Below are 12,841 nucleotides of genomic sequence, written 5' to 3' on the forward strand. Positions count from 1 at the left end.
ATGCAAAAAAGTAGCAGTAGTGCCCCATGTTAAGAATTTTTTAAATATTCAAATAGTTTATTGTACAAGCCCAAGGCCATGACAAAAAGGTACAGGTACAGGGTGCACAGAATAGTATCCTTAAAGCAAACAGGAAGCAAAACATAAAAACAGCGTTAAAGAAAATCAGTGAATATTCCAGACCTTCCACAAAGCTCTGCAACAGCCCCAAACTTCATGGTTGTGTGAACAGCTGGGCCGGTTCTGAATTGGAACCAGCCCCGATGTTTATATGGGCAGTGCTGCAATCCCACATTCCCTGCACTACTCAGCACGTGGAAACCAGGATTGTTCTTAACTTTGTCATTACATTGTTGCTGTCAAGGACAAGGAGCCCCAAAGAGCTCCCAGATGTACATGCAGGCCATTATAAGTTGCACATATGCAAAAGCATGTGTGCAACTTATAGAGGGGAGGGGGTGGGGTCACCACCTCCTTTTCCCCTATCTTCTCCTTTGGTTAAATTAGCAAAAGTGCTCAGGGACAGGGATGGCTAGGAGCTCTGTGGCTGCAGCTGTGGTGATGACAACATGACACAAATATGGGTGGCAAGGCTTGGCCTCAATGGATATTCTGTCACTGCAGTTGGACAGAGGTGGTCAGCATACTTGCCCCAGGGCTAGTCCACAGTACTGCCACTACAGACTGGCACCACAGTAAGGGGCCCATATAGATATGTCAGAGTAATTTTGGACTTTGTTGTTGCTGTTGTCAAGCCAGCTTCAACTTGTGATGCCCTATGAATGATAGACCTTCAATGTCCCACTCATCAGCAGCTTTATTTAGCTTCTGCAAACTCAGGGCTGTGGCGTCATTTACTGAATCAATCTACCTGTAATGTGGTTTTCCACTTTTCTCACTGCTTTCTACTTTACCAAGCATTATCATTTCCCCTGGTGAGTCATATTGTTTCATGAAATGTTGAAAGATAGAATAGTGATGTACACATTTTGGAATAGAGCTGCCATAATCCAAGATCATTGGCCAGACCACAGTTCGAGCACATGGAAACTATTGTTCAAATGGGATTGTTCTGTGTTTTCTGGGCTTTGATTCCGGCCATGAAAGCCTTTGACAACATATTGTTCAAATACTCATGGAGATAGCTAGTTTCCCTAATCCTAATAATAATAAAGTGTCCTGGGGAAAGGATTTCCAGTGTTTCAGCCAAAGGAACCCTTGATGCCAGTGGGAAATGAAACAATGCATGAGTAATGTAGTGTGTGTGCAGAGCTAGGAGAAGATTATTTTTCAGTTTACAATTTTCCAAATCCCCATTATGGCCAGTGGGAGATTCTGGGCACTATAATCCAAACACATACACCTCTTTCAAAGCTAATGATTCTGAGCTGGCTGCTTCTTTTTACCATCAGGATGCTGGATGGATATATCCACCTCATAGGCAATTGTCACAGTCTATTAAACAGTCCTAGCAGTAACAGGAAAGCTTTGCAGTCTTCTCTACAAAAGGGTGCAGGTCTTGGCATTACTATCTTCCTCTCTAAAGCAAACAAGCATTCCCTCTACTTTATCCACCCTGCGTCCCCTTGGAGAGATAGGGTGGAATACAAATAAAATTGTATTATTATTATATATTATGACACAGCAAACAAGATATGCTGGATTTTGTATTATTATTTTATTATGACACAGCAAACAAGATAGATATGCTGGATTTCATATCACAAAATCACAAGTCGAACACTTCCCAAGTGTCTAGGACTGTGTGATGTATTTTCGGATGATGCGCGCAGATCCCAGCAAGGTGGCCTTTTGCAGCAGGCAGATCGTAATTTTGTCAGTGTCTATTGTTTCCAAATGCCGGCTGAGATCTTTTGGCACGGCACCCAATGTGCCCATCACCACCGGGACCACCTGCACTGGTTTCTGCCAGAGTCTTTGAAGTTCAATCTTGAGGTCCTGATAGCGGCTGAGATTTTCCTGTTGTTTTTCGTCAATGCGACTGTCACCTGGGATGGCAACATCAATGATCCAAACCTTTTTCTTTTCCACAACTGTGATGTCTGGTGTGTTGTGTTCCAGAACTTTGTCAGTCTGGATTCGGAAGTCCCACAGTATCTTTGCGTGCTCATTTTCCAATACTTTTGCAGGTTTGTGATCCCACCAGTTCTTTGCTGCTGGCAGGTGGTACTTGAGGCATAAGTTCCAATGAATCATTTGGGCCACATAGTTGTGCCTCTGTTTGTAGTTTGTCTGTGCAATTTTCTTACAGCAGCTGAGGATATGATCAATGGTTTCATCGGTTTCCTTCCTCTGCATTTTGGATCAACAGCTGATTTTTTTTATCTTGGCCTTAATTGCATTTGTTCTGATGGCTTGCTCCTGGGCTGCAAGGATCAGGCCTTCAGGGTCCCATTCGTGAGCCATAACCAGGTCTTCTCCTTATCAGCTTTTCCTTCAATTTTGTCAAGGAACTTTCCATGCAATGTTTTGTTGTGCCAGCTGTCAGCTCTAGTTTGTAGTAGAGTACTGGTTTCTTGTACTGGTTTCTTGTACTGGTTTTTGTCTGCTGTGCTTTGAGGAGTTTCTGATTTTTGACTTCAATCAAAGCAGGTTCTTCACTTTGCTTTACATATTCTGCCAGGGCTGCTGCTGCTGCTGCTGCTGCTGCTGCTGCTGCTGCTTCTTCTTCTTCTTCTTCTTCTTCTTCTTCTTCTTCTTCTTCTTCTTCTTCTTCTTCTTCTTCTTCTTCCTCCTCCTTGTGAACTTTAGCTGTAGTCAGGAGTTCAGTTAAGTGTCTGTACTTTTAAAGCAAAAATGGGATCTACCACCTCTATTGTGACCTTCCTTCCTCACAAGAACTTGATGTATTGGAAGATGAGAGCACAACTTGGACATATCAATGCATGAAGGACAGACACATGTATCATTAGGCAGAATAAATTAGCTGCACCAGGCAGCAGATTTTAGGTGTCATAAAAGGACAGGAAATTATTATTGTTTTGATTGCTCTTGTAGTTTGACTGCTAAAGATGGTGTTTGTGCAGTCTTTGGCCTAGTGTCTCAAAGTAAGTTGTTTGCTTTGAGTTAAAGTCTGGAAATTAATTTTTTGAACTACAATTTCCAAAATGTTCCAAACCTCCAATAATTTCCTCTTATTTCTGCTATATAATTTGATGACAGGGTGTCATATACTGTGTTGCTTCGGGCAGTTTTTGTGTGTGTCAGGAGCAACTTGAGAAACTACAAGTCTCTTCTGGTGTAAGAGAATTGGTCATCTGCAAAGAAATTTCCCAGGGGACACCCGGATGTTTGATGTTTTACTATCCTTGTGGGAGGCTTCTCTCATGTCCCCGCATGGAGCTGGAGCTGACAGAGGGAGCTCATCCGTGCTCTCCCCGGGTTGGATTCGAACCAGCAACCTTCAGGTCAGCAACCCAACCTTCAAGGCTTCAGGCAATAAAATGTCTTGAGCTAAGTTATCTTTTGGGTATGATAAGACATATGGCTCTGTAGTAATTTCTTTACACATTTCTTTTTTAAACAGTATAGGAGCTACAGGTGTGAAGCAAAATGGATTCAACATGAGAGCACATTGTTATCCTGACCCGTTGTGCTGGATGCCTGCAACCAAACACAACCTAAGTCTCAATGTGAAACAAATGTGGCAAAAATAAGCTGGATTATAACATTCAGTGCGATGGTGTCACTGCACTGAGGAGGAGGTGCCATGACATTATGTTCCACACTATTTCAGAGAGAATAATAGAGAACAGACAGGGTTTAAAGATAATTGGCACAACAAGGTGACAGATTAGATATGAGGAGCAGAGGCATTAGGTATAAATTCAAGACTTCAGGACTGGCCAAGCAGGAGAGATGTTGTCAAGAGAACTGAAAAGAACATAATGAGAGGAAGATCTGAAATGGGAAAAGATGAGGGAAAATCTTGAGATGGTAGACAATAGAGAATAGTACTTCGAAAGTTTTGGAGAGTAAGGTTCTTACTATATAATTGAACATTTCTTAGCCTGGTGATCAGATGCAGTTTTCAGAAATTATCACTCCAACCTCCTCTCTCTAATAATTCACTTACTTGATTAAATAATAAATTTTTTTTATATTCAGTAAGACCCCCTTTCTTGCAAAGGATACATTCCTGGCCAGACTATGGTTAAGTGAAACTGCAGATATGAATGAACACCATTAAATTATTTCACTTTCCACCCCAGTATATATAAAATTAAGTTGGAGGACCTAGAAGTTCCTAGAGAGATTCCCATAGAATCACCTGGAGCACCTAGAAAACTCCTACAGCGACCTACCCTAACCCCCATGATAAAGTAAGTGAAACAGGCATCTAGAGAGCAAGATTCCTTCCATGGGTTTCATGGTTAAGGGAATCCTACTGTAACTGAGGCCCATTCTACACTGTTATATAATCCAGTTCAAAGCAGATAATTTGGATTTTATATGGCATTGTAGAAGAGGTCTTAGTTACTCCAGTTAGCATACTGTTAGTGGTATGCACATGTGTGAGCTGTGTTTACATGTAAACAGAAGAATTTCACTGTAGCATCATAGATGTATTCTGATGACAGTGGTCAAAGCGGAGTGGTTGTGTATTGTGTATTCCTGTTGCATATTGTGTTTTTCACAGCAGCACCCCGTCATTGACATGCATTCTGCAATATTACTGTTTCACATGCGGATTTCATAGTGCTGGAGCAGCATATCTCCATGTTCAGATATTTACAATTTGCTGAAGGGATCCTGGATTGCCTCACAAGCAGCCTAATCCAAATAGAATTTTTTCCCCCTATGGGATCTTTTTTGAGTCTGTTATCCAAAGTCTTCCAACTGGAAATGATCAAGACGGAGTCTACAAAATATATGAAGTTTGTTATTTCAGGAAGCTAAATGTGCAATCACATAAGGTTGTTTTCATTGATCTTTCAGCCTCATCACACCAGAGCATGGATCCACTTTAAATCCAATTTCTGCCTCTTGCAGAATTCTGGGGTTTGTAGTTTAGTGTGGCTCAGGACTTGTCTAGCTGAGCAGTTTAAAGGCCTCTCCCTAAACTACAAGCCCCAGAATTCTGCAGGAGGCAGAAACTGGATTGAAAGTGGATCCATCCTCTAGTGTGATGAGGTTCTAATAGGCATGTTAATGTCAGGAAAGGTCCCACTCTGTGTTCATGGAATTGTGCTCACAAAACACAAGGTTATGCTGGAACCCCCTTTAAAATGATATTTATTGTGTTTATCCCCAAATAGACATGCCTAGCACGTTATTTTAGACACTTCAAGAAAATGGATGCCCTGCTAGTGTGGTGCTATCATATTACCAAACAGTAAATATATATTTGGTATTCATTTTAAGTTTCATTTTTTTAAAAATAACCACAATTTAGTTGCAATTTAGTAAATGTGAAATAATGTCTCATACTACAGGTTCTGGACAGGATTTGCAACAGGGGTGGGCAACCAAGCAGTGGTGGAGGGCAGTTATTTGCTTCTGCATTCTCTATAGTTCTTGCCTACCTGTCCTGATGTCTTACCATGAAAATTCTGCTCAACTTCTCTTGCCTGAAATTTGGTTGAAAATAAAGACTTGGGAAGGGGTTTTTTTTGGGGGGGGGGGATTCTTCATATCTAAACAGAGTTTGGGATGAGTTTTCAGGCAGAAAATCCTTCATAAATTACACTGAATAAATTATAAAATGGGAGGAAGGAATTGGTGACATCTACCAAGTGGATTTAGTAGCTGCAAAGTAGGTCTTGTGGGCACATGATACACATTCCCTATACATAGTCTACAGCAATTGAATTTGGAGCAGAATAATTCAGAGGAGCAATGAAATAATACAGCTGTGAAATACTATCAGTATATGTGCCAATGTGACAAAACCAGGTTGGTTATAGCTTGTGGCAAGGTTTTCTTCACAGCATCTCAGCCAATTGTCTTCACTATTAGCCTGGAATAATGCCATCAAAGCATTGTCTCTTCCAATACCCTGAGAGACATCCAGATTTGGTTCATCCTTGCACAATAAACAAGAAAGCGTAATTGTTTTCCTCACCCTGAGCTGCCATGAAATATCTTGCTACTTTGGACTGGTTTCACAGACAATGTGTGCATTCTTGTGAGTGGTTAAATTCAGGAACTAATGACTGGAAAATGACATGCACCTATTGCCTTCTTTCATGAACAAGTGAACCTACTGGGATTTGATGGGTTGTTTGTACATTCATGAGCAATTCAACCTGCCCTGCTGTATCCTTGTGCTTTGCCTAACAATGGGAAAAAGACACTCATTTCTCCCCTGAGACAGACACATATGCAAATGATATTTTGCATGACTTATGATATCTATGACCAAAAACGATCATTTAGATTCCTGAACTCAGACCTGAACTGAGGTCTCCCATGGGTGGTTATGATGAAGAATCAGTTTTGACTAGGCACAATGAGAATCTCAGTACTTGAAAGATTTCTTCACATGCCAAACAGTAATCCAATTATTGGTCACTCATCCATCTTAATTAACAAATGTACATACAACATAAAGCAGCAAGTGACTTTGGGTGTAATTCAGTGGTCTGAACCCATCTTTTACATGAACAAGGTCCCCAGCAACATACGGCAGATACCAACTCTCCTAGGCTTCAGGAAAGCCTTAAAGACATGGTTGTGCACGCAAGCTTTTAATGAATGAGAACATGGACTTTACATGACCTGTACAAAGACTTGAGGATTCTGGATGAATGGATTTTTATCTTGGACATTCTTAAAATTTTATATAATGTGATTTTATTTTTAATTGTATCTGTTTTATATGAACTGTTGTTTTGTAGATTGTTTTATATGAATTGTTGTTTTTACATTGTTTTAGGCATTGAATTTTTGCCATTTACTGTAAGCTGCTTTGAGTCTCCTCGGAGAGAAAGGCGGGGTAAAAGTGATGATGTAAATAAAATAAATAAGGTCCAAAAATCAGACTCAAATGTTTCCAAGTAAAGAAAGTTCAGGGGACAAGACTGGGGAAAAGATATGCCATGTTTCATTGTATAATAATTGCCACTGTATAGTAGTCACACCCACATTTTTAGGTGTCCAAAATGTATTTTTTACTTTACTCACGTAATAGTCGCACCCCAATTTGGGGCCGATTTTCCTTCCTTCTTTCTCTGAAGGCAATGCAGTTTAAAAACTACAAAATGAAGGCTTCTGAAGGTTCATATTTCTCTCCTCCCTCATCCCCCTCCCCTTTCTGAGGCAAAGCAGTTTACAAAACCATGAATTGAGTTCTTTGGAGAAAGGAGGAAGGAGGGAAGATCCATGTTCCAGAGAACAGCAGTTTAGATTTTTCAGACTGCCTTGCCTCTGAGGAAGGATAAAAGAAAATAGTAGAGCTTCAGACACCTCTATTTTAAACTGCCTTGCCTTCATAGGGGGAATGATGGGAATATCAGTCTGAAATGGCTCTAGAGTTTGAATAAACAAGCAGAAATGGAGCCGTTTGAGGTTGGATCAGCATTCCTCCTCCCCCCTTCTGGAGGTAAGGCTTTTAAAAAAACCCAACAGAAACTAAAGAATCAATGCCAGATTTTTTCCTCACATATTAGTTGCATCTAGAGGCAAAGATGAAGTACTTCGGCCACATAATGAGAAGACAGGAAAGCTTGGAGAAGATAATGATGCTGGGGAAAATGGAAGGAAAAATGAAAGGGGGGGGGGCGATCAAGGGCAAGATGGACGGACAGTATCCTTGAAGTGCCTGGCTTGACCTTGAAGGAGCTGGGGGTGGGGACGGCTGACAGGGAGCTCTGGCGTGGGCTGGTCCATGAGGTCACAAAGAGCCAGAAGCAACTGAATGAATAAACAACAACAACAATAGTTGCATCGCCCCTCATTGATAGAAAAGTGGGCAAGTGTGACTATTATGCAATGAAATGTGATACTTTAAAAAATGCTCAAATATTGCTAAGCATTAGAGCTGAAAACAATTGTACATATTTATACATTTATAAATCCACCCTTTTTCACCCTTGAAAACATTTATAGTCTGCCTTTAAAATAAAATAGCTCAAGTATGCTAATAACAATGGGCCTTTTTTAGTGTTGACACCAAAGTTGTGGAGTAATCCCCATAGAGTGACACAGCTTATGTTTAATGTTATTTTTCCTGTTAGGTGACAACCTCACTATTCACAGATTTTTTGGGCTATCAAATTTGAAGACTGTGTTCTTAAGAAATAAAATTTTAAGATTTGTTGTTGAGATTAATTAGATTTTGTAGCTTTCCTGTTTACATTATGTTCAAAACATTCTTATTTATTTTTACTGTGTGAAATGTCTATAGAGAACTTTGGTTATTGCATGGTATAGAAGAGCAGTGAACTGAGTAAATAAATTAAGCACTGTAAAATTACAGTAAATGGCATTTTAAATGGAAGAAGCCATTAAAATAATTGTACACTCCAATGGTAGAAAAATTTAATGCACAAGTTGCAAATCAGGCCAACTGGGGATGAAAATTATTAACATTTTAAGAAACGTTCCAATGTAGAAAGTGTGAAATATCCAGCAGAATGCTAATAACATGGAATATCTGGGGCCGACAGTCTTAAATTACCAGATCAAACCAATCTAGAAAGAATTGCTCTTGGTGAGACATCTGTGCTAGAAATGGTTTGTTGATACAGTTGAGTCTCACTTATCCAACATAAACGGGCCGGCAGAATGTTGGATAAGCGAATATGTTGGATAATAAGGAGAGATTAAGGAGAAGCCTATTAAACATCAAATTAGGTTATGATTTTACAAATGAAGCACCAAAACATCATGTTATACAACAAATCTGGCAGAAAAAGTAGTTCAATACGCAGTAATGCTACATAGTAATTACTGTATTTACGAATTTCGCACCAAAATATCATGATATATTGAAAACATTGACTACAAAAATGCGTTGGATAATCCAGAATGTTGGATAAGCGAGTGTTGGATAAGTGAGACTCTACTGTATGTATCAAACAAAGTGACTGCATTATTGAACTCTCCTTGGGATTGTGGCTAAAGATGAATATGATTATGGGCTTTCAAAATGTACCAAAAAGCTTAGGACACTGCACTATTCCATATGAATTGTGCAGTGAAACTACTTTTGGTTTTATTCTCTAGACTTTAAAGGAGTTGTTCAAGGTGATGAAAATATTTTAGGACTAGAGTTCAGCACCTTGCATACATCCTTTAAAGTCTAGAATAAAATCCAGTATGGATTCACCACTCTACTGACACTGAAATACCTTGCTGCCCTGGCAATGTTATCTAGTATGATAATTTCAATTAGAATAGGAGGAAACTCCTGCAAACATCACCTTGCATTATGATGTGTTGGTTATAAGCATACACAGGTATATACCTACATGCATGCATACATAGTGCAGTTCCCTATGAACACATCTTTTGGATTAGAGTTCAAGTATACCACAAACATATGGTGTGACTTACAAAATGAATTATCCATCACTTTAAATAACATCTCCTGTTTGAACGGATGGCCAATGAATTTCATTTTCTGCCTCCAGCATTGGCTTTTTTGTACCTAATATTTTCAAGATGAACATGTCAAAGCAAATCATGTTCCCCAGCCACTTATGCAATATGATACGGGTGGAAAAGGATGACCATGTTGCTGCCCTTGACAAGCAATTGGTCTTGGGACATAAGACTTGATTAGCATCATCTACAACATCTCATTACTTAAATGATGAGATCATGCATCCCCGGAGCCCTGTAAATATTAGGAATGAAAACACAAGAGCACCAAGAGTTGTGCATTAAGCCAATGCTCTTTCTTGTTCAGTGAGATCCAAGCCTGCATTCCTCTTCCTCCTCCTCCTCCTCCTCCTCCTCTTCCCCCTCTTCCTGTTTTCATCTTCTGGGGTTTCTTGACAACAAATACTTCTGCAATTTGATGCTTCTGTTAGTTTGTCTTCCTCATTCCCAGTTCTCACACAAGTTTTCACAAAACTTTAGCCTTCTCTCACCAAACTCCCTTGATTCCATAGCATTGAGCCATGGCAGTTAGAATGGTGTCAAACTGCCTTAATTCTATAGTAAAGATACACCCTGGCCCAGGGTCACACAACCAGCTTCATAAATATGTGAGGATTCAAACTTGGATTATCTCACATTTGATGTACCAACCAACGTAGGGAGCTAGTTATGTTTAGCTTGTAGAAAAGAAAGTTGAGAGGTGACATGATAATTGTGTCTAACTATTTGAAAGGATATCATATTGAGGAGAGGGCAAGGTTGTTTCCTGGTGCTCTAGAAACTAGGACATGGAGTAACGGATTCAAACTGCAAAAAGAAAAGAAAAAAAAAGATTCTGCCTGAACATTAGAAAGAACTTCTGGATGGCAGTGGACTATGCTGCCCGGAGTGTGGTGGGTTCTCCTTCTCTGAAGGTTTTGAAGTAGAGGCTTGATGGCCATCTGTTGGGTGTGTTTTGATTGTGTTTACATTAATGGCAGGAGGTTGGACTGGATGGCTCTTGTAGTCTCTTCCAACTCTATGATTCTATGAATGTGTCTCTTTTCTTTTCTCCCTGTGTTCTAATTAAATGTTTTTTTTCTTTTTTGGAAATGTCATCTTGACAAATCTTTGTGTCTCTTTCACCCCCACTAACATCTCTTGGGCCTATCCTCATGAAACCTCAAACAATTGCTTTGCCTCTGTCTTAACAATCCCCAAAGGTGACGGGATCGATATCAGACTCTTTTATAGCTTCATTAATTCTTTTTCTTAGCATGTTCATTTTCACAGAGGATATCCTAGGGCCCCATTTACACTAAATAAGCAACAAGTGTAGGCTTTAGTTAGCACGAACATTATTAACACAGTAGGAAAGTCATTATAACTGTGAAAATACAGATAATTCTCTTCTCCATACCTTCCCTTCACAACTTGCCTGCTCCAGTGGTGTTCTTTTGCCATGGAGTCTTGAGGGTCTTATAAAATGTATTGCTCAGGAAATTGTGCTACATTGTGATTGCTCTGTTTTTCCTGACCCATCCAATAAAGGAGTTTTCTGATTCATCCAATAACATGAAGTGCCTTCTCAAGGATGCTACATGTTAACATGAGAAATGAAACTGGTGAGGCCATTAGGTCCTCTGGATATGAAGATATTTTTTGCACTTCTCCTGTGTATCAAATATGCTCTTGTATTATTTTTTATTCCCAGATTAGAGTCAAAAGAAGATTGAAATAAAAAACCCTGCATTTACAAAATGCAAGGTAATTTAAGCAGCTCAGCAGGCAGTTAAAATTCTTAACAGTAAATAAAATTAAAAAGAACTAATCAAAACCAGCATTACTTTGAGTACTCAGGCCAGGAGATTTGTGAAGTACTTGGGAACAAGAGAAGGATGGGAAGAACAACCTGATCTTGAAAAAAACGGATATAAGAGAAATATTTATTATTATTTATTTATTACAACATTTGTATCCCACCCTTCTCACCGAAAAGGGGACTCAGGGCGGCTTACAATAAAACACACGTATATAAAATTATAAAATAAAATACAAATCAATTAAAATAGTTAACTAATTAATTACAGCAACATTCATAAAAACAATACTAAATAGCAGATAGGCGCAATCAATATTTGTTTGTCACTATAGGCAAGTCTCCTATAGTGACTTAAGATAAACTCCTTTTACAAGCAAAGGTTTAGTGTTTTTGCACCATCTATTTCTTTGTTTCTGAAAATAAGGCATATTCTTATTTTAGGAAGTATTGCAAGACTAATTAGGAAGGTTTCCTTCTCCTTTTCATGTTTTTCTGTCATGAGTACATCATACAATCTTTCATAAAAATGTGCATAGGATTTAATTTATTTCAGTGTATAATAATCAGAAAAGGGGGGTGACTATTATGTAAAGACAACTATTATGTGTGTGTGTTTTTTTTTAAAAAAACAACACTTTAAGAGCCCCTTTTCACGGTGTAATAGTCCCTTTAAGGGTGTAGCCACGTAGGCAGGTGAAGTTCCACCTGCCGCAGCTGCACCCTCAAAGTGTAGCAGCAAAAGGGAGAGGCAGGCTTCTGGGCAAGTTCATGCACCTGACCGCCTTACCCCTCCAAGCTATAGAGCATTGCCTTGCTCTGTAGCTCCAGAAAGGCTATGTAGCTTTTGTGATGACTCATGGGCCATGTAGTCCCGTTCCTAGTACTGTTGTGACAGATGAAGAGGAAAACTTGGGTTTCCCACCGTTTCTGCCAGATTTGGAGCCCTTGCAGCTGCAGGATGTTTGCCCACAAGAAGTCAGACAAACAAGCCTTGAGGAGAAATCTCCCCCATTTTCTCGCCGCCTTTATTATAATCAAGATAGACGCGCTCGGGAGGCGACTCGCCGAAGCGCCCGGATAGCTGCCAGACAATTAGATGATTAAGTCTGTTTCCCTTGGGAAAGTTTAAGGAGTCCTGCATCTGGACAGTATAGGTTTCGGTTCTTGTTCCCCAGAGAAAGTGTGCTTTGGCGGGAAAACAAGATCCTATATAGATGTTTGGCCACAAAGGATTCCTTGCGGAGTCAATTCGTCAGCTCGTGGAGTGAGATCGTGTGTAGACTTCGTACCCCAGTTCCCAGCTCCTGAACCAAGTTTCCAGCCCTGCCTTGTTCCACGGATTTCTATGGACTCAGTTCTTGTTCCACGATTGTCTTGTTTCAAGTTGGACCTTGCCAAGTCTCAAGTCTTGCCTTGCCTTGCGTTTTAAACCACGGACCCTGCTTCTCGGATTCCAGCCTTGTTTTCCCCTCC

The 12,841-nt window shown here is 39.9% G+C and overlaps 1 protein-coding gene across 2 annotated transcripts in view; it reads left to right on the forward strand.

The window, feature by feature from the left end:
• The window catches only part of htr1a (5-hydroxytryptamine receptor 1A), a 235,025-nt gene that overhangs the window by 108,902 nt on the left and 113,282 nt on the right, over positions 1-12,841 (forward strand). The gene's annotated exons all lie outside the window — the stretch shown is intronic.

The sequence above is a fragment of the Anolis carolinensis genome, chromosome 2, assembly GCF_035594765.1.
Source record: "Anolis carolinensis isolate JA03-04 chromosome 2, rAnoCar3.1.pri, whole genome shotgun sequence".
NCBI classification, from domain to species: Eukaryota; Metazoa; Chordata; class Lepidosauria; order Squamata; family Dactyloidae; genus Anolis; species Anolis carolinensis.